We start from the raw sequence: 25,830 nt of genomic DNA, 5'->3' as shown, positions 1-25,830 counted from the left end.
AGACTTCTCTTAAACGCGATTCGTGTTATGATATATCCTTCGAAAATACTTCAATGTCATCTAAGTAAACCATACACGGTTTTGGTTTCAGTCCCCTTAAAATCCCATCTAATAATCCCTGAAAAGTTGCCGGTGCATTCTTCAACCCGAACGGCATACGCTTATACTGAAGTGTTCCCCAGGAACAGTAAAGGACGTCTTTGCCCTATCCTCTGGCGCTACTTCCAACTCCCTAAATCTATCGTCGTATAATACTTACATTGTCCCAGATTGTAAAATGTGTCCGTGATATTTGGAATCGATTATGCGTCTGAAATGGTTTCCTCATTCAGAAGCCTATAATCACAACAAAACCTATATTTCCTTGTACCATCCACCAACTTCTTAGGTATGAGAACTACATTGCTTGGATATGGACTGTCGCTATGCTCTACGATTCCATCCCGTAGTTGTTGTTCTATAAACTCCTCTAGTAACGGTTGCATATGACGTGCTATCCTATATGGTTTCCTAAATACTGGTATATTATCCTCTGTTGTTATGAGATGCTTCAAAATCGGTGCTACCAGTAACCCAACATCTGTTCCTAATAAATCGCTAAGTGTGACTACGAAGGCTTTCCCGGGGTAATAATTGATAATATTCTTCTCGGGTATGCAGCCGGATCGTAACGTCTTCAAGAGACAATATTTTCGCGGTCCAACTGGGCGCCATCTTCAGGTTAGAGTGCTGGTGCACGATCTCGCCGGAAGTTTCCGGCGAGATCGTGCACCAGCACTCTAACCTGAAGATGGCGCCCAGTTGGACCGCGGAAATATTGTGTCTTGAAGACGTTACGATCCGGCTGCATACCCGAGAAGAATATTATCAAATCGCTAAGTGTCAATAACAATTCCTCCAACACGACCCTGTCGTCTCCCTGCAAATGTAATTTTCCCCTTAATCACACTGCATCGACGTTTTGCTTATGGCTCGCCTCAAAATCCTGCCTATAGAGGTCATCTTCATCAAAAAACCTCAACGTGGCCAATAACAACCCATTCGAAAGCTAACGTCCGATCTGCCGAAATTCTCTCTACTTACGGGAATCCTATTATCTCCTTCCACATAACTTGCGTGAGCTAAACTCCTCCGCACAGAACAGTGCGCATTATCCAACTGCTCATTACTAGAGAGTGGCTCCACAATGTACAACGTCTCCTTTGATAAGTCTGTATTTATCGAAACCCAAACTACCTTTCCTGTACTTGCCGGTACGTTTTACAACATCTACATCCACAGTCCGCAAGCCACCTGACGGTGATTGGCGGAAGGTACCTTGAGTAGCTCTATCGGTTCTCCCTTCTATTCCAGTCTCATATTGTTCGTGGAAAGAAAGATTGTCGGTATGCCTCTGTGTGGGCTCTAATCTCTCTGATTTTATTCTCATGGTCTCTTCGCGAGATATACGTAGGCGGGAGCAATATACTGTTTGACTCCTCGGTGAAGGTATGTTCCTCTAAACTTCAGCAAAAGCCCGTACCGAGCTACTGAGCGTCTCTCCTGCAGAGTCTTCCACTGGAGTTTATCTGTCATCTCCGTAACGCTTTCGCGATTACTAAATGATCCTGTAACGAAGGGCGCTGCTCTCCATTGGATCTTCTCTACCTCTTCTATCAACCCTATCTGGCACGGATCCTACACCGGTGAGCAGTATTCAAGCAGTGGGCCAACAAGCGTACTGTAACCTACTTCCTTTGTTTTCGGATTGCATTTCCATAGGATTCTTTGAATGAATCTCAGTCTGGCATCTGCTTTACCGACGATCAACTTCATATGATCATTCCATTTTAAATCACTCCTAATGCGTACTCCCAGATAATTTATGGAATTAACTGCTTCCAGTTGCTGACCTGCTATATTGTAGCTGAATGAAATGGGATATTTCTTTCTATGTATTCACAGCACATTACACTTGTCTACATTGAGATTCAGTTGCCATTCCCTGCACCATGCGTCAATTTGCTACAGATCCTCCAGCATTTCCGTACAATTTTCCACTGTTACAACCTCTCGATATACTACAGAATAATCCACATAAAACCTCAGTGAACTCCCGATGTTATCCAGAAGGTCATTTATATATATTGTGAATAGCAACGGTCCTAAAAATCTCCACCAAAAACTATAACATCTTTAGGAAATCTGCTCGGAATATTTTCCAAATTTTCTTTCAGGTGTTCTGCCACAACAGCTGCCGAGCCAGGGGGCCTATAGAGACATCCACTTACCATGTTTGAGCTTGCTTTAACCGTGACCTTAACCGAAATTATTTCAAATTGCGGATCTCCGTCAATTTCCTTCGATACTATTGCACTTTAAATGCCCGTAAGCACGCGTCCCCCTTCACTGTCCAGCCTCTCTCTGCGGTATACATTCCAATCTGATTTAAGAATTTCGTTACTGTTTACATCTGGTTTCAGCCAACTTTCCATCCCTAGTACTATGTGGGCATTGTGGCCATTTATTAATGAGAGCAGTTCGGGGACCTTCCTAGACGCTCCTTCAGTTTACTATTACCACATTAATACTGTGTTGTCATTCCCTGTTGCGTTTTGCATCTGCTACCTTGTCGCTTCTCAGGAGGTGTCCTGTCGGGCATAGGGTAGGAATTCTCTAACATAAAAAACCCACATGTGCACTCCACACGTACTCCGCTACCCTTGCAGCCGCTTCGTGCATGTAGTGCACGCTTGGTCTATTCAAGGGGGGGGGGGGGGCAGCCGTGGTGGCCGAACGTTTCTAGGCGCATCACTCCAGAACCGCGCGACTGCTATGGTCGCAGGTTCGAATCCTGCCTTGGGCATGGATGTGTGTGATGTCCTTAGGTTAGTTAGGTTTAAGTAGTTCTAAGTTCTAGGGGACTGATGACCTCCCATAATGCTCAGAGCCATTTGAACCACATTCAAGGGGACCCTACATTTCTCCACCTAATAGTGGAGGTCGAGAAATTCGCATCCCAGACCTCCGCAGAATCGTCTGACCCTCTGGTTTAACCCAGTAATGGGACAACATTTATATAGGCGCACCCTGCACTGATTCCGGCATCCAAGATGGCAGCTCGTAGATTTGGCAACGCTGCATGACGTCATCCAAGATGACAAAATAGGATAATTGTCCTACTTCCACTAACCTAACCCCCGGAGAAATGGCGGGAAATTTGAATTTTGATGGGTAAATAGGTCAATTGACCTATGTCAACTAACCTAACCCTCCATAAGAAATTGGCGCGTAATGAAAATTCCAACAGGAATGTGTGTGCAAAACCATACTTGTCTTTATTATTATTCATTATCATTCATTATCGAAAACTGGCGGTCTATGGATCGGAGCGTGGAATGTCAGATCACTTACGGGCAGGTAGGTTAGAAAATTTAAAAAGGGAAGTGGATAGGCTAAAGTTAGATATAGTGGGAATTAGTGAATTTCAGTGGCAGGAGGAACAAGACTTCTGGTCAGGTGACTATAGGGTTATAAACACAAAATCAAATAGGGATAATGCACGAGTAGTTTATAATAATGAATAGGAAAATAGGAATGCAGGTAAACTACTAGAAACAGCATAATGAACGCATTTATTGTGCCTAAGATAGATACGAAGCCCACACCTACTACAGTAGTACAAGTTTATATGCCAACTAGCTCTGCAGATGACGAAGAAATTGAAGAAAAGCATGATGAAATAAAATAAATTATTCAGATAGTGAAGGGTGACCAAAATTTAATAGTCATGGGTGACTGGAATTCGGTAGTAGGAGTAGGGAGAGAAGGAAATGTAGCAGGTGAATATGGATTGGGGCCAAGAAATGAAAGAGGAAGCCGCCTGGTAGAATTTTGCATAGAGCACAACTTAATCATAGCTAACACTTGGTTTATGAATCATGAATGAAGGTTGTATACATGGAAGAATCCTGGAGATACTAAAAGGTATCAGATAGATTATATAATGGTAAGACAGAGATTTAGGAACCAGGTTTTAAATTGTAAGACATTTCCAGGGGCAGATGTGGACTCTGACCACAATCTATTGGTCATGACCTGTAGATTAAAACTGAAGAAACTGCAAAAAGGTGGGAATTTAAAGAGATGGGACCTGGATAAACTGAAAGAACCAGAGGTTGTACAGAGTTTCAGGGAGAGCATAAGGGAACAATTGACAGGAATGGGGGAAAGGAATACAGTAGAAGAAGAATGGGTAGCTTTGAGGGATGAAGTAGTGAAGGCAGCAGAGGATCAAGTAGGTGAAAAGACGAGGGCTAGTAGAAATCCTTTGGTAACAGAAGAAATATTGAATTTAATTCATGAAAGGAAAAAATATAAAAATTCAGTAAATGAAGCAGACAAAAAAGAATACAAACGTCTCAAAAATGAGATCGAAAGGAAGTGCAAAATGGCTAAGCAGGGATGGCTAGAGGACAAATGTAAGGATGTAGAGGCTTATCTCTCTAGGGTTAAGATAGATACTGCCTACAGGAAAATTAAAGAGACCTTTGAGATAAGAGAACCACTTGTATGAACATCAAGCGCTCAGATGGAATCCCAGTTCTAAGCAAAGAAGGGAAAGCAGGAAGGTTTAAGGAGTATATAGAGGGTCTATACAAGGGCGATGTACTTTAGGACAATATTATGGAAATGGAAGATGATGTAGATGAAGATGAAATGGGAGATACGATACTGCATGAAGAGTTTGACAGAGCACTAATTCGAAACAAGGCCCCTGTAGTAGACAATCTACCATCTTGTGAGCCAGATGTATGAAACAGGCGAAATACCCTCAGACTTCAAGAAGAATATAATAATTCCAATCCCAAAGAAAGCAGGTGTTGACATATGGGAAATTTATCAAACAATCAGTTCAATAAGCCAGAGCTGCAAAATACTAACACGAATTCTTTACAGACGGATGGAAAAAGTAGTAGAAACCGACCTTGGGGAAGATTTGTTTGGATTCCGTAATAATACTGGAACACGTGAGGCAATACTGACCTTACGACTTATCTTAGAGGAAAGATTAAGGAAAGGCAAACCTACGTTTCTCGCATTTGTAGACTTAGAGAAAGCTTTTGACAATGTTGACTGGAATACACTCTTTCAAATTCTAAAGATGGCAGGGGTAAAATACAGGGAGCGAAAGGCTATTTACAATTTGTACAGAAATCAGATGGCAGTTACAAGAGTTGAGGGACATGAAAGGGAAGCAGCTGTTGGGAAGGGAGTGAGGCAGGGTTGTAGCCTCTCCCTGGTGTTATTCAATCTGAATATTAAGCAAGCAGTAAAGGAAACAATAGAAAGATTCGGAGTAGGTATTAAAATCCATGGAGAAGAAACAAAAACTTTGAGGTTCGCCGATGACATTGTCATTCTGTCAGAGACAGCAAAGGACTTGGAAGAGCAATTGAATGGAATGGATAACGTCTTGAAAGGAGGATATAAGATGAACAATAACAAAAGCAAAACGAGGATAATGGAATGTAGTCGAACTAAGTCGGATGATGCTGAGGGAATTAGATTAGGAAATGAGACACTTAAAGTAGTAAAGGAGTTTTGATATTTGGGGGGCAAAATAACTGATGATGGTCGAAGTAGAGAGGATATAAAATGTAGACTGGCAATGGCAAGGAAAACGTTTCTGAAGTAGAGAAATTTGTTAACATCGAGTATAGATTTAAGTGTCAGGAAATCATTTCTGAAAGTATTTGTATGGAGTATAGCCATGTATGGAAGTGAAACATGGACGATAAATAGTTTGGACGAGAAGAGAATAGAAGCTTTCGAAATGTGGTGCTACAGAAGAATAGTGAAGATTAGATGGGTAGATCGCATAACTAATGATGAGGTATAGAATAGGATTGGGGAAAAGAGAAGTTTGTGGCACAACTTCACGAGAAGAAGGGATCGGTTGGTAGGACATGTTCTGAGGCATCAAGGAATCACCAAATTAGTATTGGAGGGCAGCGTGGAGGGTAAATATCGTAGAGGGAGACAAAGAGATGTATACACTAAGCAGATTCAGAAGGATGTATGTTGCAGTAGATACTGGGAGATGAAGGAGCTTGCACAGGATAGAGTAGCATGGAGAGCTGCATCCAACCAGTCTCAGGACTGAAGATCACAACAGCAACAACATACATTATCATTTAATATCGTTTATAATTATTTATTATTATTTATATCATGCACGTGTGCACGCAGTCCAACTGGCTTAGTTCATGTTTCAGCCACCAGGGAGCTCCACCATGACGTCATTCAAGATGGCGGATTTTGGCAGGGAGTAAGACGATTGGGGCACATCCACTCAACTACTGTTATGACCTTATATGCTCCTGCATATTCAGTTTTTGCCGAGCTGTCGTTGTCAAACCATCACCATGCGTTGGATCATCGAGATGAATGTGGGTGATATAGCAGCTATTGTAGGCGTTGGACACTTCTGACACCAGATCTGTAGCAGTGAGCGCGACCACTTCTGACACCAAATTTGTAGTCGTCCAGTGGTCCCGGTCACCTACGGTTGACTGGATGGCCGAGCGGTGACCTCTCCAGTTGTCAGGATGATAGTAAATGGCTGTAGATGCGTTAATTGATAACCCCTTTATTCCTGCCGAGTACAATGTGGCTTCGTGATAACAATGACCTTCCCCGAGTCTTCGCTGACTCGTAGCGATGACACCAGATCCGTGCCTCACCACTCTTGCTAGCGCAGTGCCGCGTGCTGTGACGTAGCGGAAGAATGTCCTTACTTTGGCCGGGCGTGGATGGCGGCGCCTGGCTAGGCGGCAGCTCGGCTGCGGACAGCAAGAGGCTCCGGGTTGGAGTCCCCAGCGGCGTCGGCACCAGAAGCGTTCTCGTAGTGCGGAGTGTACTCTATCCCACCCCGTCTTCTTCCCTGCTCCTCCTGGTGGCTCGTCCGGGGTTTGACGGGCGGAACGGACTGCAGCCCCCATGTGTCGTCGGCTCACCCGTTTGTGATGGCGGATGCACAGGGCCTAGGCCACGCACAATCTCGACGACGGCTCACTGATGTGGTCAGCATTGGCGGCGAGCGAGTCTGCCGCCGTGTCTGCTAATCCTGGGTTGACGATTGACAGCGGCAGCTGAGAGGACCAGAGCTGGTACTGCCCCCTCACGTCTGCTGCTGGATGGGCCGCCCTTACTGCAACATCTCCCTAATAAAGATTAACATGTCGATCACCGAGCTGAGCGCTACGCAGCGACCCAGTACACATCTAACTGCAAGTCTAACTGCCAGAGCGAGTGTCTTGTTGCTATCTTTGTTGGCGTATTTAAAGGAAGCACGAGCGACGTCCTGACGTCATGCTCGTTTGTAATGACCACATTCGTTCCACTTATAGTGCTGACGTATCCATCGTACTCGCCCAGTAGGTGTTCTTGCGACAGAGTTACGTGTTGTTGAGGCAGACTTACGCCAAGTTGTGAAATGCAGTACAGCTGACGCTATACCTCTGTCTTGCACTCTACGAAAGTCTCCGTCTAACACAAACCCGCGTGCTAAGCAATTCTCTCTCGCTTGTTATGTGTAACCAGGCCATTGCCCCTGCATGACGACACATTCCGATATATGGGCAATCCTCTTAGCTCTTGGCTAACCTACTGCCTCTGGCTTTCGGCATAGGCAACGAAACTTTGACAATATTCCACGTTTGCAACTCTTTACTAGTCCGCGACACTACACATCCCCCTCCTCTAAAAAAATTCGTCCCGGATTTTACAATCCTGGTCTTACTGGTTGTGCACGCCGTACTTTCTTATACTCTACAGGTATCTTACAACTACTCCTTCAACACTGTCAAACTCTTCTTATCCCTAATAATCTATTTACACTTAATACTGATTCCAATCTTATCATTGGTTATCTATTTATATTACGTTCCACTATTCCCGATCCATCCCATAGATATTCATGTACGGTTCTTATTTCAGAATGAGACATCTTTTTCCATATACAAAAGAAAGTTGCACAAATAAACACAAGAACTAAGATTATGCTAGTCATTGAGACACCAAATATTATAGTGTTTTGCTTACGTTTCTCCCGATACTGCTGCATGTGCTGCAATAGTTGATTAGCTGAGATCTGCTCTTTTTCTGAGATAATCAGGCTATCTAAAGATTGAAGCAATGTGGGACCAAGGACTTGTTAATTAACGTTAGGTTCTGGCGAGGCAATATGTGTGGAGGTTCCTCTGGATAATAATAAGATAGGCTGTGTCAGGTTAATCATTGTTTTACCCGTGAAAGTAGCTGGTAGGTGAAAATGCTTCCCCACTACTTCACATCTAGTGCCATTAATCAATAACCCACTGCCTCGTAATTCAAGCTCTGATATATCTGTCAATTTACCATTTCTGTAACAAGTGGCAACTACAGTCTCTAGTTCGAACACAGAGTAAATCCAATGTTCCCCAATTTTCTGAAATTTCGGCCTTTGAAGTAACACCTTCTTTTCACATTCTAAGGTTCACATATTCCCCAAGAACAACTGCATCTCACCTCCTTTGCTGGACAATAAAAACACTTCCCCTGAAACAGTCAGTCAAATCGTCCGTAGACATTACCACATGAGCACTCCTCCGTCTTGACACTAACAACACTTTCCGAGTTTGCACTTGCACCCACTTCCCAAGCCCTCTACAACAGTGTAGCAGTACCAGACAGACACAAAATTTCCCGGGCCACATCCTGGCATGGTACCTGAAGGAAAAGGAAGCCATGTCAATTGCTCCCTTCCTTACCACGTCTAAAACACACAATTGACAAGTAAAAAATACACATACCCTATTACCTAATAACAATAAATACGACATGTTCCTCCTCGAGGACACTTAATCTGCTTATCCCTAGACCTAAGTGCGTAAGGAACGTTCCTCTGCTGTTGTTTTAGCTTTGGTACCCTCACACCCTTTGTTACTGCTGGAGGAATTTGCGGTAACGCATCCACTGCGCCCTTAAACGGCTTAACCCTGTCCACATGAACTACTGGCGACTTTGTTGGTAACTGTAATTTTACGTTCACTGGAGACACCATTTCATTTACCTGATACGGTCCAGAATATTTCGTCAAAAACTTCTTCGTTTTACCCTTCGGAACATGAGGATTAGCCAACAATAGCCATTGACCAATTCTGTATTGCCGCAGTTTACCTATTCTTTGCCCAATACTCTCTTGTTCCTCCCAAGCTTTAGTATTAGCACGCCGTACTCTTTGCCAAATCTCTCTCAATTTCTTGTAAAAATTCTTCACTGACTCGTCCTGTGAACCTACCTTAGGTTTGAGCACATCAAATGGTGATGGCATTTTGCGACCATAAATTACCTTATATGGAGAGAGCCCAATTCCTATACCAACTTTCGCTTTATATGCACTTGTCAAGAGATTTAAATACACGTCTCAATCCGTGTGTTCTGAATTTCCGTAGTGACTAATCATCTTAACTAACGACCTATGAACGCGTTCTGTTCGTCCATTCGACTGAGAATGAAATGGGGTTATCCGCAATTTCTTAATTTTCAATAAACGGCATAATTGCTTCATCAGTTCCGACATAAAGTTACTAACCTGATCTATAATTGTAGTATCAGGCACACCATACTTCAGCAACCAGTTATTTACTAAGGCTTGCGCAACAGTGCTTGCCTTCTGATCTGGAATAGCTACCATTACCAGGTATCGGAAAAATGATGTAATATTGTTAATACGTATCGATTACCCGCTTCGATCTTGTTAAATGCTCGGATTACGTCTAATCCAATGAATGCGAACGGACGATCCACTTCAGGTAGTCTCTGTAACTGAATTTTCTGATGACTTAAATCTGCTCTCTGCGCACACGGTATACAATTTTGCACGTACTGCTCTACATCATTGCGACGTGTCTTCCACCAAAACCTTTCAGCTACCCGTCTACCAGTCGTTCTTTTATCACCATGACCCGACAATACATGGTCGTGCGCTTGTTTCAACACTTCTTCCCTCAGCGACTCCGATACTACGACTCGTAGTCCGTCCGCACTTCGTCTTCCTGCAAAGCCACCCATCCTGCATTTCGAACTGCGGTTGCGTCTGTAACAACTGCAACTCTCTGTCAGTGGCTTGAGCCTTTATCCACTCCTTCTCACTTATGCCCACAACTTGTACAGCTGCTATTTTGCTACTAAGCGCATCTGCATTCGTATGTTTCACCCATGGTTTGTGAATTACCTCGTAGTCAAATTCACTTAGTTTCAGTGCCCATCTCGTTAAACGACTCGAAGGATCTTTCAACCCCAACAAACACTTCAATGCTGCGTGATCTGTAATCATCTTGAACTTAGGCCCATATAAATAACAGCGAAAATACGAGATACCGTAAATCACTGATAACATTTCTTTCTCTGTAGTTGAATAATTCTTCTCTGCCTTATTCAGTAGCCTGGAAGCATAAACCACTGGATGTTCCTGTCCATTAACCCTCTGAGAAAGAATAAAACCTACAGCAATATTACTAGCATCACAAGATAGTATGAACTCTTGTTCGAAATCAGGAAGTACCAACACTGGGTCTGATGTTAGTATCCGTTTGAGCTTCTCGAGTGCCTCCTGACAGTGTGCTGTCCATTCAAACTTAACACCTTTCTTTAACAATCTCGTTTATGGATGTGCAATTTCCGCGAACCCCTTTACATATCGTCTGTAGTAATTACATAAACCGACATACTGCTGAACTTGTTTAGTGGTCTGTGGTACTGGAAAATGATGCACAGCTGACGTTAGACGAGGATACGTTCTTACCCCATCCTGAATGATAATATGCTCAAGATAAGTCACTTGCGTCTGAGCAATCTAACATTTCTCGACATTAAGCGTAAGATTTGCCGCTCTTAGCCTACTAAAAACTTCGTTCAGTCGTTCCACATGCTCTTCTATATATTACGCGAAAAGGTAACAATATCATCGAGGTGTACCATAGCAATCTTCGGTTCCAGTCCCCGAAGCACACCATCTAACAGACGCTGGAAAGTAACAGGAGCGTTTTTCAACCCAAATGGCAGTCTGCTATACTGAAAGTGACCAAGGCTTGTTGTTAGAAGCCGTCTTCGGTCTATCCTCGTGACTTACTTCTATCTGATGGTACCCACTCTTTAGATCTAGTGTCGAAAAATATTTACACCGACCTAGGTTATCCAATGTTTCCATGATGTTCGGTATTGGATACGCATCTGTTACAGTTCATGCGTTCAAAAAACGATAGTCACAACAAAACCAAAACTTTTTAGCACAGTCCAATGACTTCTTAGGAACTACCACTATGTTGGCAGACCACGGGCTTTCACTGTTCTCTATAATACCGCCCCTTAGCTGTTGATTAATAAATTCTTCGACTAGTGGTTGTAGGTGTTTCGCTACCCTGCATCGTTTTCTATAGACCGGCGGACTACCGCCAGTCGGTATGCTGTGCTGTGTAATAGGAGTTGCTGGTAATGGACATTCTGAATTAAACAAATCTAAATACTCTAATAACAAAGCTTCCATAGCTTTCCGACCACCATTCTCCAAATGCCGAAACTTATCACGTAGTACAGATGCCTTGACGGGGTGCTTCACGTTATAATCACCTTGGGATTCACCTATATCCTCATCGTCGAGTATTTCCGAACTTGCTACTACTAAATCCTTTGGGAGATCCACTTCATCTGCCCCAAAATTATCTACACTGGCCGGAATCAACAGTTCCCCATTTATATCCGTTACGCGCGCAACGCTCCTCCTAATAAAACAATGCATTTCATCCAATGCTTCATTGCTCTGCAGTGGCTCCACAACATACAGTCTCTGCTGTGGTAAATAGGCACCTACTGACAATCAAAGTAACTTCCCTGTACCCGAAGGCACTTTGACATGTGTAATCATCTTTAATGCCCTTGTACTCAGTTCAATTGGTGACATCTTAGCAATGGATGCACCTAGCGACATAGAAACATTTACAGCTGTTGTACCCATTGGAAACAAGTTTCCACTAAGTTCAACTGCACGCTGTGAAAGATTAATTTTGGCATGGTGTTTATCGAGGAAGTCCAGTCCGAGAATCACAGAATACCCTTGTCCCACAGTTGGCAACACTTCCATTTGCTCTCCGAACTCTAAAGTTCCAATCTTAAAACGAGCTGTGTTGTACCCAATGATTGCAACTCATTATTCCCTGCTCCACGTAATCCATACCTAGGAGTACCTAGTCTTCTCCTACCCACGAGGTCTAGACTAGCAACAGATAAATGTGCCCCTGTATCAATCAAAAACTTACATCTGTTATTCCTTACAACAGCCATCAAGCAACAGTTCGTCTTTGTACTAGTTTTCACGGTACTTCTGCTTACTGGGAATGTCTTCCGACGGACGAACCACTCCCGTTCTCGTTTAACGCTTTTTCCTGTTTATTCCAATTACCATTCTGCATACTACGACACTCATTCACCTTGTGACCGTAGCGTTTACAAGCACAGCACTGCAGCTGTCTGCATTGAGCCTTCACGTGAACTTTCCTCCCACAACGGTAACAATTCCTCCCCGACGCAAAGATGCGTTTATCATTGCGAACCCTTGTTCCAATATCTATCTCCCGGAAATTGCGTTGCAGTACGCAGTGCTGTAGCTAAATCCCCAGGATTCTCCATCCTAACCCTACGAGAAAATTCTGCAGGAATTCCCCTGAGGAATACATCGAGGGCTCTGTTTTGTGCCTCTCGTAGTAATACACGATCTGCATCAGGATTACCCGATAATTCATAGGTCTGCGATTTAATTTTCCGTATCCTATCTGAAAAAGGCTCCAGTGTCTCACTGACCTTCTGTGTCAAATTAGCTAACTTCTCCCTACAAAATCTTGCACTATTCTGCTTACGATATCTTTGTCGTAACCCATATGTCAATTCTTCAAACGTGCTCGCCTTACTAAGCGTCTCATGGTACATCACGAACGTCTTGGCTTCACCTACAAGTCGCAAATTTGCCATACGTAACGCAGTTACGTCCGACCAATTGCTCATTGCAGCTGCTGCCAAAACATCGTTAATGAATGCTGTGACATCCTCTGTTCTTTTACCTGAGAAAGGCGTGATCAGGTTAGATACTGAGGGATATACTGCAAGGCTGGACATTGCTACTGACTTGCACTCACTTGAACCCGTTTGCGACTCTTGCGCCGAACTCCAGGTATCCATGTGCGTCATTAATTCTACATGACGTAACTTATGGTGCGCATTCTCCTCTAATAATTTTGAGACTTGCTCCACCAGAGCAGCTATACTCACTTCAGTACTAACGGATCTTGTTTCTGGCATGATTTGTGCAAATTACCAAGAACTTACTTTATACTGACTTTACTCCTCAGAACAATAACTACACTAGCTACTCAACTCCTTTGTCACGGTTGTGCACTACACACAAGAAGACAAACAAGAATCACAATGCACAACTAAACAAAGTTAGTCCTTCCGCCTTGTTCTTGCCCAGCGACACTTTCTGCAATTGTGCGATGCGTGACCAAACTGTCTACAAATTGAACATCCTACTGGTACAAACTTCGTGCTCCCCATGCCCCGTTAAATTACACACAGTACATCTGACTGGTAACAAGTACGTTTCCCAACTGTTTCCCTTAAATTCAGATAAATCTGCCGTTTCCGCAGGTCTCACAAAGTGCACTCCCAACAAAGAATGTGCATCCACAGTTATTAACAAAAATCGCCTCGAGCACTTAACCACTACACCAAATCTGTAGGTGGTGGGCGCGAGGACTTCTGACACCAAATCTGAATGCGGTGGGCGCGACCACTTCTGACACCAAATTTGTAGGCGCCTTGGTGGTCCCAGTCACCTACGGTTGACTGGATGGCCGAGCGGTGACCTCTCAAGTTGTCAGGATGCTAGGAAAAGGCTGTAGAAGCGTCAGAAACGCCAAAGAAACATTGTTAATTCATACACCTTTATTCCTGCCGAGTACAATGTGCCTTCGTGATAACAACGACCGTTCCCGAGTCCTCGCTGACTCGTAGCGATGACACCAGATCCGGGCCACACCAGTCTTGCTAGCGTAGCGCCGCGTGCTGTGACGTAGCGGAGGAATGTCCTTTCTTAGGCCGCGCGTGGGTGGCGGCGCCCGGTTGGCTGGCCGGCTCGCGGCGGACAGCACGCTGCTGCGTGTAGAGGCTCTGGGTTGGAGCCCCTGGCGCTGTCGGCACCAGAAGCGTTCTCGTAGTGCGGAGTGTACTCTATCCCACCCCGTCTTCTTCCCTGCTCCTCCTGGTGGCTCGTCCGCGGTTTGACGGGCGGAACGGACTGCAGCCCCCATGTGTCGTCGGCTCACCCGTTTGTGATGGAGGATGCACAGGGCCTAGCCGAGCACAATCTCGACGACGGCTCACTGATGTGGTCAGCATTGGCGGCGAGCGAGTCTGCCGCCGTGTCTGCTAATCCTGGGTTGACGATTGACAGCGGCAGCTGAGAGGACCAGAGCTGGTACTCTCCCCTCACGTCTGCTGCTAGATGGGCCGCCCTTACTGCAACATCTCCCTAATAAAGATTAACATGTCGATCACCGAGCTGAGCGCTACGCAGCGACCCAGTACACATCTAACTGCAAGTCCAACTGCGAGAGCGAGTGTTTTGTTGCTATCTTTGTTGGCGTATTTAAAGGAAGCACGAGCGACGTCCTGACGTCATGCTCGTTTGTAATGACCAAATTCGTTCCACTTATAGTGCTGACGTATCTGTCGTACTCGCCCCTAGGTGTTCTTCCGACAGTTACTTGTTGTTGCAGCATACTTACGCGAAGTTGTGTAGTGCAGTATACCTCTGTCTTGCACTCTACAAAAGTCTCCATCTAACACAAACCCGTGTACTAAACAATTCTCTCTCGCCTGTTGTGTGTAACCAGGCCATTGCCCCTGTGTGACAACACATTTCGATGTATGTGCAATCCTCTTAGCTCTTGGCTAACGTACTGCCTCTGGCTCTCGGCATAGGCAACGAAACTTTGACAATATTCCATGTTTCCAACTCTTTACTATTCTGCGACACTACACTATCAATAGCTGCATTTCATGTAGCCATTCGAGGGAGGACTGTATGAGGTGTGGAAGTGTGTGATAATGGATGAGTGTCAGAGGAATAAGTACAAGAATTCTGTTCAGCAGATTTCGGCAATGTAGAGGGATGGAGCCAGCTTGCATGCCGTAGTCAGCATATGCTTATGCGCATACACAAACTGCAGAGATATTTACCATCAAGCTTTCACTCTCCCAAATCACAAGAGACGTCCAGCTGATGTCAATTTGCTTTGGTCTAAACATACTTGTGTACTCCATTTAAACCATTGAAGACCATCCTGCAGAATGTGTTCTATCTCCCAGGCCAGAAGAGACGACTGCCTCTCATCCAACAGAGCGAACAACTGATCTAGTTCATGAGTTCACCGCTAGAGTACACTTCGATGGGTCATGTGGTCACATCATTCAGGCAATAGGTGCCCCACTGAGTCAGTTGAAGTTTTGAAGAATATTGGTAGTTAGGTCTTCACAGAACAGAACACTGTAATCTTGTTAGAGATTACGGTATTGGTGGGCCACCAGAGGGGCAGATCCACTGCAGTCCTTGTAGGAATAATGGTGTTCGTTAGTCATCAAAGGTGTAGACCCACTGTAGTCCTTGTAGAGATGGCTAGCAGCCATCTGTTGCGACTGTGCAGGTGCACAATCACCATAGAAGAGTCTTGTGGACAATACAGCAAATCCATGAACCACCACTCGTGCACTCACAATTTTTTTTAAATGTCCTTAGAACCAGCCATGCTGTTATCCAGTCCCTTGCTGAATTATTAACACACGTGCAAACACTATCAGTCCCTACTTCTCACATATTGTCCATATACGATGACCAACAGAAACGTGTGCAGTGAAATGTAACTTACAAGTAACTTAATTTGATGAACTGGTGGCAATTACAATTTTATAACATAAGAATACAATAACAAAGGTACAAAATACATCATTAAAACATTATAATACAGATAACATTTTTAGTAATACAGGCTTTGCAAAAGAATCGAAGTAACATATACATCAGTGTTACAGGAATTATGACATAAGTAAATACATAAGAGATCAGAATAACTTTGAAGCATCAGCTTCATACGTGAGCATTAAAACAAAACAGAACAAATAATGGCTAAACATCTTTACAAAGTAAATAACACAGTATTAGAAAACTTCTACAACATAACTCTCATCAGCTAAACACATAAAGACAGGAAAAACACAATTACACAAGGGTACACAAACACATAGTGGGATAACACAAGGAAATGACAGGGTTTGTTTAACTGCAGTATTTTGCAAACAAAACTTTCTTTACTTCTTGAGATCTCCCTTCATTCATTATTATTCCCAAAAAGTCCTATCTATACCTCCTTTCTGTTTTCTATTCATATTTCTTTCAAAATAATTATTTCTCATTGTACAATACTGATTTTGGCCCAAATCATTTTCATATACCTTCTCAGTGCATTCTTTCCATATTCTCCATAGTCAGTTTCTCCATAGTCAGCTCTTAAGCTAACTTAAATCTACTGAGCTCAGAAATATATACTAAGGGATGAGGCAATGCAGCAGTACAAAACAATTAACACAAACAGCAATGACAAAAAATGGAAATTGGCAAAGCAAGCTACAGTAAATGTAAATTACCAAGCAAATGCAACATTGCAACTAATATGAGCCAATGTGCAGCAACAAGAAAAATAAATCAGTAGTAAAACTGGGTTAACAGAGTAATACAAAGTGAAATTCAGTAGCACTATGCCTGGCAAACAGCAGCGGCAAATGCAATAACTTATACCTAAACACGACAAAGCTCAAGCGGAAAAAATATTACAGTAAAGATGGCCATGTCTAATACCTGTGTCACATCTTAACACTAGAGTGATGCATCACCTTGACTTACTCCAGCAGATAAGTTACCAAACTGTTAAAAAATTATTTTTGCAATTCCTGTGACGGGAAATGTGCTCTCTTTTCTACGAAATTACATCATAAAATTATTCTTTACTGGGTCTGTAGAAATAAAATAGTGATATTAGTACATCTATTGAATTTTATTTTAACCAATGCTGCAGTGCAGCTAGATACTAGATATAAAACAAAATGAGCAATCTCTCAACTACAAAGACAAAAGATATAAAATGTTTCTCATCATTTCATTAGGCATTTTAGTAAATATAATAAATTACGAGCTCCACAGTGTAATCATATGTTTTCAGGTTTGAGCGTCTCGTATTTGCGATGCTTTCTACAGAGAAATGTCAGTAGCGAGGATAATGGCCTCCTTTTTTTCCCACCTATGCCTCTGAAAGGCACACACTAATGGCTTTTTTCCAGGCAACTGTCTCGCAGCTGGGTGCCCATGACGCATTACGTGAAGGTGGTCACTTAACTTTCTTGCCGAAATATTTACGACACCAGTTTGCAGTACAGCGACAGTCTCATATAAAATTTCACAGGTCGAGAATTTGCGTTACAAATGTGTAGAAACAAAATGCTTTAAATATAATAGTGTCCAAAAAATTTCTGTCGGCATTGTGATACATCCACGCATTTACACACATTTCATGACTCTTTAATGTACGATTCTTGATTTCCATCATCCTTTTTCACAAGTAAGAGTCACTAACCACTACTTCTTATTGCTTACCTTATTACACATACACATATTCATCAACACGTCTTCAATATTTCGTCATAATAAATACATAACAAAATCAGGTTCCTCATACAGTATCATCTCATTGATCATAAACATACCTCAACAGCATAATACACATCATCGTCGTACTAATATCATAACAGATCAATCAGATCTCATAATCGTTGTAGCTTTCTTAATATTTTAAAACCTAAAAAAAATTCTCTGCTCATTTCAAAAGTGTCATCTACCTCAAAAGTACTTTAAAAATCATGATCCCATACCAAATACGCCATTCAAAGCTCTCATAGTATCACAATGGTTTCAGAAAAATATGAACAGTTCGCAAAGTACAGACAAAATGCAATTTAATAAGTGTGAAGTTGTCCAACGGTGTAATTACGTAAACATCTGTCACTCATGTAGTAAAATAAATGTTTGTCTCTCTGAGTTAAATAACCAGATAGCTGTGTAATTTTGTGTTGGAGAAACATGGTACCGATGTGTAAAGTTGTATAAGCAAATACCATATTACCCCCTGAGTATTACCCCCTGAGGATTAATGTAATTATACCCTCAGTTGTTACAGATTACAGCAATGGAATGAAATGTATCACGGAAAACCTTTGTATCATTGTACTTCAAATATCTTTAAAAGTAAATGTTTTAAGTGAAAAATTAATCACTCAAATACGTGCACTGTAGCGCTAAACTGTGCGTCTTGTTGTAAGATAATCTCTGTGGAAGTGTCATAGTTATCGTCCTCCGAAAGCTAAGTTCTGCAGAAGCCAGTGTACTTACCTCATGATAAACAAAAGTGAAATGCTTTGCGTATAGATATCTTAGTTATTACGCTTATTGCCGTGATGAAGAAAGTACTGTGCTGTAACGTATTATTGTGCTACGGAAAAGGCTGTCTCCTTGTAGCTATAACAAAAAAGTTACTACTAAAACATGTTTTACTTTCCAGAAGAATTCTGAAAAACTGTGGAGATATGAAACAGATACACCGCAAAAGCAACATTGTAAATTGTCACTCATTAGTAGCGTCGTGATAAAATCGTTTAGCTGTCACATAAACTAACCACTGTGTCATCTGGTACCTCACAGAAAGTACTTTAAATCCAGAATGTATTTTCAAGTAAACCAAAATGTGGCATTAAAATCTCATTAGCAGTACTGGTAAATGTTCTAGGTACGTGAGCCTTATAGTCGTTACGTAATCATGCAACTAACAAGCAAGAATGTACACACACAATAACACTGTGTCGTTGTTCACAATAACAATGCATTCGTAATTTCTGTTTAAATAAGTTCTCTTGGTTCTTGACTCGATATTTAACTTCAAACATTATTGCATGTTAACAGATTCTAAGTCTGACAAAGCATACTAGTAATGTAAAGTGAAAAGTTGTATGGCGAAGACAAAGTTAAAAAGCAGATTATCTTTCATTAAACGGTTTTACATGTGACATGTGGTGTAAACCTTTACTCTTCCTAGTACTCAGAGTTTCAACTTCAACGTAATTATCATGCGGTATACGTCGGATTCTGTAAGCTCCATTGTAAACTGTAAAGAATTTGTGACTCGAGTGTTTCTTCTTATATGACAATGAATGAGCTTTAATGAGAACTTTCTGACCAATATATAATTTATTTGCATTTGCTTTACCGTGTAGGTTTCTCCTTTTGTCTGCTGCAGATTTTATATTTATAATAGCCAATTCAATTATGTCTTTGTGTCGAAAGTTTACGTGTATTCGGGAAAGGTACAAGCTCTCTTATTCTGTTCGGTGGTTCTTCATTCTTCAGTACAAGAGTAGGAGGTAAAGCAGTGGAGTCATGAGACATTTCATTCAGCACGTTTTGAAATAAGTGTAAATATCTGTCCCAATGCTGATGCTTTCTGTGACAATAAAGTCTGCAAAGCTTATCAAAGCTTATTGATTTCTTTCATAATCCGTTCGGAGGGCTTACAATGTGGTGACTACAATGAAATAAAAGCAGGTTTGGTTTTATGATTCCGAAGCATGCGCGACCAAACAGTAGATCTGAATTGCGGTCCGTTATCTGAAATGACTTAACTAACGTGTCCAACTTCATTATGAAATTTTTAACAAAGGCGTTGGATACAGACCGTCCAGTGGCTTTACGTGACGGTGTGAAAGAAACAAATTTTGAAGTAAGTTCAACAGCGACTGGAACGTACGAAAATCCATTAGATGTTCTGACAAGCGGTCTCAAGAGATCAACAGCAGCAAATTCTTTTTAATTTAGAAGGAATGATAGGAAACAGCGGAGCACGATGGGAGATAGTAGATAGTTTCGCCTGTTGACGAAGTTTACAAATAGACAAGACTTTTCGAATTCTCTTTTCCATATTGTTAAAATAACAAGTCGTCTGAAGAATATGATAACATTTTCGTGGACCAAAATGTACGTAGCTGAAATGAACGTACCAAATGAGCTTATTAACAAAATCGTCTGGAATGCCAAGTACCCATAGCTTGTCATCAACAGTGGAGGGTTTGAAGAGTATGTTGTTTCTAACCAGATAATAATGCCAAATCTGTGTGCGTGTCTTTTCATGCCATTTGCTTTTGATGTCTTTCCAAATCGGATCTTTATCTTCTTCATGAGCAATGTCCTTTAAAGATGTGGTAATGAAGTTTTCAGAGGCGACTTTCTGAATGTAAAGACTACTGAAATTTTTCTCGAGGTTGCCTTCTGTGTTACTTTTCTCAAGCCCAGCCGGTGCTCGTGACAGTGTGTCCGCAACAATGTTCTCCTTGCCGGGAATGTAGACTATTGTGAAGTGGAATTCTTGCAGAAACAATGCCCAACATTTTAACCTGTCATGATTTAATTTTGAAGACATAAGAAATTGTAATGCACGATGATCACTGTATACTTTTATGTGCTTACCATAAAGAAAGCAACGGAATTTGTTAAATGCCCAAACGATAGGTAAAGCTTCTAATTCAGTATCGGAATAATTTTTTTCATATTCTGTTAGCACTCGGCTAGCAAAAGGAATGGTTTTCTGAACGGTAGTGTCATTTTCTACGGCTTCTTGAAATAAATGGGCACCAAGACCGACTTTAGAAGAATCCGTGCTAAGGCAGAAATCTTGTGACAGATATGGATGAGCTAGTATTGGCGCGTTAAGTAGCGATTCTTTCAAAGAATTGAATTCCAACTGTGCTTGTTCGACCCAATTCCAAATAGTATTTCTTCCAGTGAGAGAACAAAGTTTTGGTGTAACAAGAATTTGCATATTCAGAAAACGACGGTAAAAATTTACGAGACCTAGAAAACAGCGGACTTGTTTTTTTGTGGATGGAACTGGAATGGCTCTGATTGCTTCTAACTTTTCAGGATCCGGCTGAATGCCTTCAGAAGAAATAATATGTCCTAAAAACCTCACCTTTGACCTACCGAATCCAGACTTTTCCAACTTAACTGTAATTCCAGATTCTGCAAAAAAGCGTAACAAACTGTTGAGGATGCGATTATGTTGTTCCCATGAAGCTTCTGCTATTAGAATATCGTCCACATATAAGGTGATGTGACGTTTTAAGAACTCAGGTAATATGGAATTTAGCCAGTGAATGAATGTTGCCAAAGAAATGCTCATACCAAAAGGAAGTTTCCGAAACTTATAACAAACGCCGAAACAAAGGAAAGCTGTCTATTTTCTACATTCTGGATGAAGTTCGATCTGATAAAAGCTGGATCTGAGATCAATGGAAGACAACACTTTTACACCATTAAAATTTTGAAGAAGTTCTTCCAACGTTTGCGGCCTGTCTGTTTCAGGAATAATGATAGTATTGATTTGCCTCGAATCTAAGACAAGCCTGATCGATCCATTTTTCTTCTCAACAACATGTAATGGATTGTTGTACGAGCTTACTGCAGGCTCAATAATGCCCTCGTCAAGCATAGATGGTATTTCTGTTCTAACACGGTCCCTATAATGTGCTGGAATTACGTATGGTCTAACACAAAATTTAGTATGCTCACGAACACGAAATTGGTATTGAAATCCCTTGATTGTTCCTGTTTTGTGAGTAAAAACTTTGGAATGTGCTTGTAAACTCTCAAAAAGGTCCTGCCTAGCAGTGTCATTACAATCCTCAATTGTTTGAATTTTATTCTGAATTAACTTATTAGTTTCAAATATGCCGTCGATATAATCCCTGTCAGTACTTGCAGAGTGACTGTTAGTCTCTAGTTAAGTAGAAAATTCCGAACTGTTGTCTAACAGAAGGTAAAGCCGATTAATTTGCTCGTCATGGTTTGAGAGCCAATCTTCAAATTTCAAAGCTATTGACTTACCTTCATTCTCTAAACTTATTTCAGCATCGTGAAAGTTTAAGATTGCTTTGTATTCATTCAAAAAGTCTACTCCCAGTATAATTTCCGTCGACAATAATGGAACAATAAGAAAGTTCATAGAGACGCTTTGGCTTTGACAAAAGGATTCTAAGTTGATTTGTTGGCGTACATCTACACATTTTCCAACGATTGCACCTTGTAATTTAATCCTACGTAACGAAAGTGTGGGGCAATCGTTCGATTTGTTGCATTTGCTAAAAGATGTTTCACTAATTACTGAAATGGAACTGCCAGAGTCAAGTACTGCCGTAAATTTTACGTCATTTACAGTAATGTGAATCACAGCATATGCAATGTTGTTATGTTTTACGTCGTGTTCCTGGAGTAAGATATCCCAAATGTCTTTCATTTTTACGTAATTACTAGCTACGCCAGCTGCGTCGTCAGTTTCATAAGTACGTATTGTGGCTGCCAGTGGTATGAGTCATTGCCTATTGTGTCTTCGTTGGCGGGCGTCGTTATTGGCATTTGGAGACCTAACTTCTACAAATTCACCTTGTCGAGAGGGCCCTGATCTGTTTGAAACCCGCCAGTTCTGATGCAATTCAGGTCAGTCGTTACGATCATATCGTCTGTCGTCATGTCGATAGATTCCATAGTTTCTTTCTTATAGTCAAAATCATCGTGTCGGCGAGTCGCACATCGCTCATTGTTACTTCGTTTCGGCGGTTCCATCTCAAAATCCAATGAGCCTTGCCAATTTCTTTCATAATTTCCGAAGTGTCCTGTGTTATTATTTTGTGGTTGTTCCGTATTTCTATGTCCCTCTTGCCGTACTGGAGCGCGAGTGTCCTCTGAAAGATGTAATTCTTGTATTACTTGAGCCAACTGATCTTGTACTTCCCGGATTTCTCTTTTGTAATGTGTATTGATTTGATTTTGATTTTGTTTGAATTTTCTAATTTGTTTATACTCTTCAGTGTCCGTGAAGGCTACAGGTTTTGTGTCATTCAGATCATCATCTACCTTTGTAGATAAGTTAGTGAACTGATCTGAAAGTTCAGCTACTTTATCCGATAGTGACATTGTTTCCTCTGTGTGTTTTTCTGAACCAAGTTTCAGAGTGTCCATTTGTATTGAAATCGTATCTACTGTGTCCTTTACGTTTTCCTGAGTTTTTGCAACTTGCGTAACCGAATCGGTAAATGCAACTGAGTCATTTTAGCTTGCAAAGTATTGCTATTTTCATGAACAATAGTTTGCAGTTCTTTTATGGCTGCTTCGTGATTCTGTGATGCATTTTCATGACACGAAAAAATAGGTTGGAAATGCTCACAAATTTGTGTTTTTACGTCATTACAGACTTTTTGACATTTCGATTCAATGTTATGTAATTCAGTAGTTAAATTTTCTCGTGTTTCTTCAAGTGTGGCGTCTAACTTCCGAAGATTTTTTTCCATTCTGTCTAACTTTTGAAGCTTTTCTGTGTTTGTCTCTGGTGTTGTTCCATTGTGTCTAACGTTTGAAGATTTTGTCCCATTTGTTTCTGATTTTGTTCAAGTGTTGTGTCTAACTTCTGTGGCCTTTGTGCCATTTGTTGCATTAACTGTAATAACAGTGCACTGGTGTTTGAAACATGTTCCTCAGTGCTATTCGGCAGTGCATTTGAACCGGCAATATTCGCATTTTGAAACCAGAAAATGTGTCTTGATTTATTTGAGAAAACGGTGAGGACGCAAAACCTGAATCTACAGTATTTGCAAGATTGTGTCCTGTCATTTCGGAATCCTGAGGCGAACTGTTGCCGACCGATCGATCGATAACGCTTCCCTGCTCACTAATTGTTTCACTGCCTACGCCATTATTTGCAGCCCGCTCCATTTCCCTATGCACAATTACCAAATTACTACTTTGAACATTAGTCAATTCATTACACGGTGGCGGTAACACACTGCTTTCATCTTCACAGTTATTTCTCAGTTTACTTTGGAGCCTAGTATTACGTTTTTCACACGCTATTATTGTCACAATATTTCATACGACAACACAAAAAAATACAATTTGAAGAGTAAAAATAAGAGAACACATTAACATAGCACTGAAAATAATATCTAATTAATTGCAAGCGCAGCTGCGAAATACTTGGTGCAAATTTACATGAGTGCCACACCTGTTTTACTGTACAACAATGTAAGACTGCAACTACAAAGGAGATTCTCTCTACAATTACGCGCCGGCAATAAACAAAATCTACACTAATTACACAAACTACAAGAAAAAATCCTCGGCTAAGGGTCGACATATGAAACGTCCCCTTTGAAAAATTATGTATGACTGTGCTTAAACTAACACACAATATTTTTAGCGCAACGCAATCTGACTTTCAAAAATCCCTACAAAAAAATGGCCCTGACTAACATTAACCTATACCTTTTACAAATCACTTACATCACCAAAAATCTTCGTTAGCCGAGCTATTGCAATACAGCGAGCGCCACTACTGCCAGCTAAATAAAAGTTTCAATCTACGGAAGGCACTAACTATGGACAGGAATTGTTAGCAAATGAAAGATTTTGATAGAGAACAAACAATATATTTACCTCAATAGTGTTCAAAAGTCATAATGTATATAGCAGTGCATGACATCCAGTCTTACAAATTTCAAAACTCAGCCATCTCTCTCCCCACATCCACCACTGCTGACCTCCAACTGCGCAACGCTACTGGCTGTTCACATCTATCTGCCCAACACTACAATGGGAGACAACAATGCAAACTAGCCACAGACTGCACACAGCACAGCCAATGATTTTTCATACAGAGCGCTACGTGGCGTTACCAATAACAAAACCTAAACAGCCTACTTACACATTAACTTCACACATGTAGCAGCCACACAGAAGATACAGAACATTGTTTAAGTACCTGTATAACACCAGTGACAAAGTCTTGTGCTCTTCCTCGAATAGGTGTTGAAAATGTTGAAGTCAAATTTACTGATGGTATACCAGACTATTGCAATGCACCAACAACATTATGGGATATACGTGCTGAATTTGAAGCTTACAAAAAGCAGCTATTTTCCAAATACTGTAGTTCTGTTGGACCGTTTAAAAAAGAATAAAGTAACTTTTCTCATGCTGATCATATTTGTAAATATTTGAATGAATAAATATATTTATGATATTAAATTTGTATTTTTGTTTTTATTTGTCAAGACAAAATGTCACCTACGTTAATCTATATGACACCCTTCCCTTTAAATATAGCACTTTGAATTCATTCTGTTGTGTAGTCGTTGTAGCTCAGTTGGTAAGGTGACTGCGCTACAGTGGCTATACACACACATATTGTTTATCATACAAAGGCCTACTGCACGCCAGGATCTAGCACCGTAGGCATCTGGCAGGCTGGGTGAAACAACCTCGCCGCATGGACTTTGTTGTAGGTGACTGGACCTGTGATGATGACCAAGGTCAGAAGACCAATAAGAATCGACCACTCCCTCCTGACAGCATACGAAAGATAATTGTAGGCCCTTCCAACTGTGGCAAGATAAATGTCCTCATGCTCTGTTAACGCACATAGATGGACACCGCATCGAGCACTTTTTTGTCTTCTCAAAAACACTGTTTCAGCCTAAGTACCAGTTAATGAAGAAAATGTTAGATGGAGTAGATGGTGTGACGTACAGAGCATTCAGTGAAAGCGACGACAT

This window comes from Schistocerca gregaria, chromosome X (genome assembly GCF_023897955.1).
Source record: "Schistocerca gregaria isolate iqSchGreg1 chromosome X, iqSchGreg1.2, whole genome shotgun sequence".
NCBI classification, from domain to species: domain Eukaryota; kingdom Metazoa; phylum Arthropoda; class Insecta; order Orthoptera; family Acrididae; genus Schistocerca; species Schistocerca gregaria.
Note: the sequence above shows the minus strand (reverse complement) of the source record.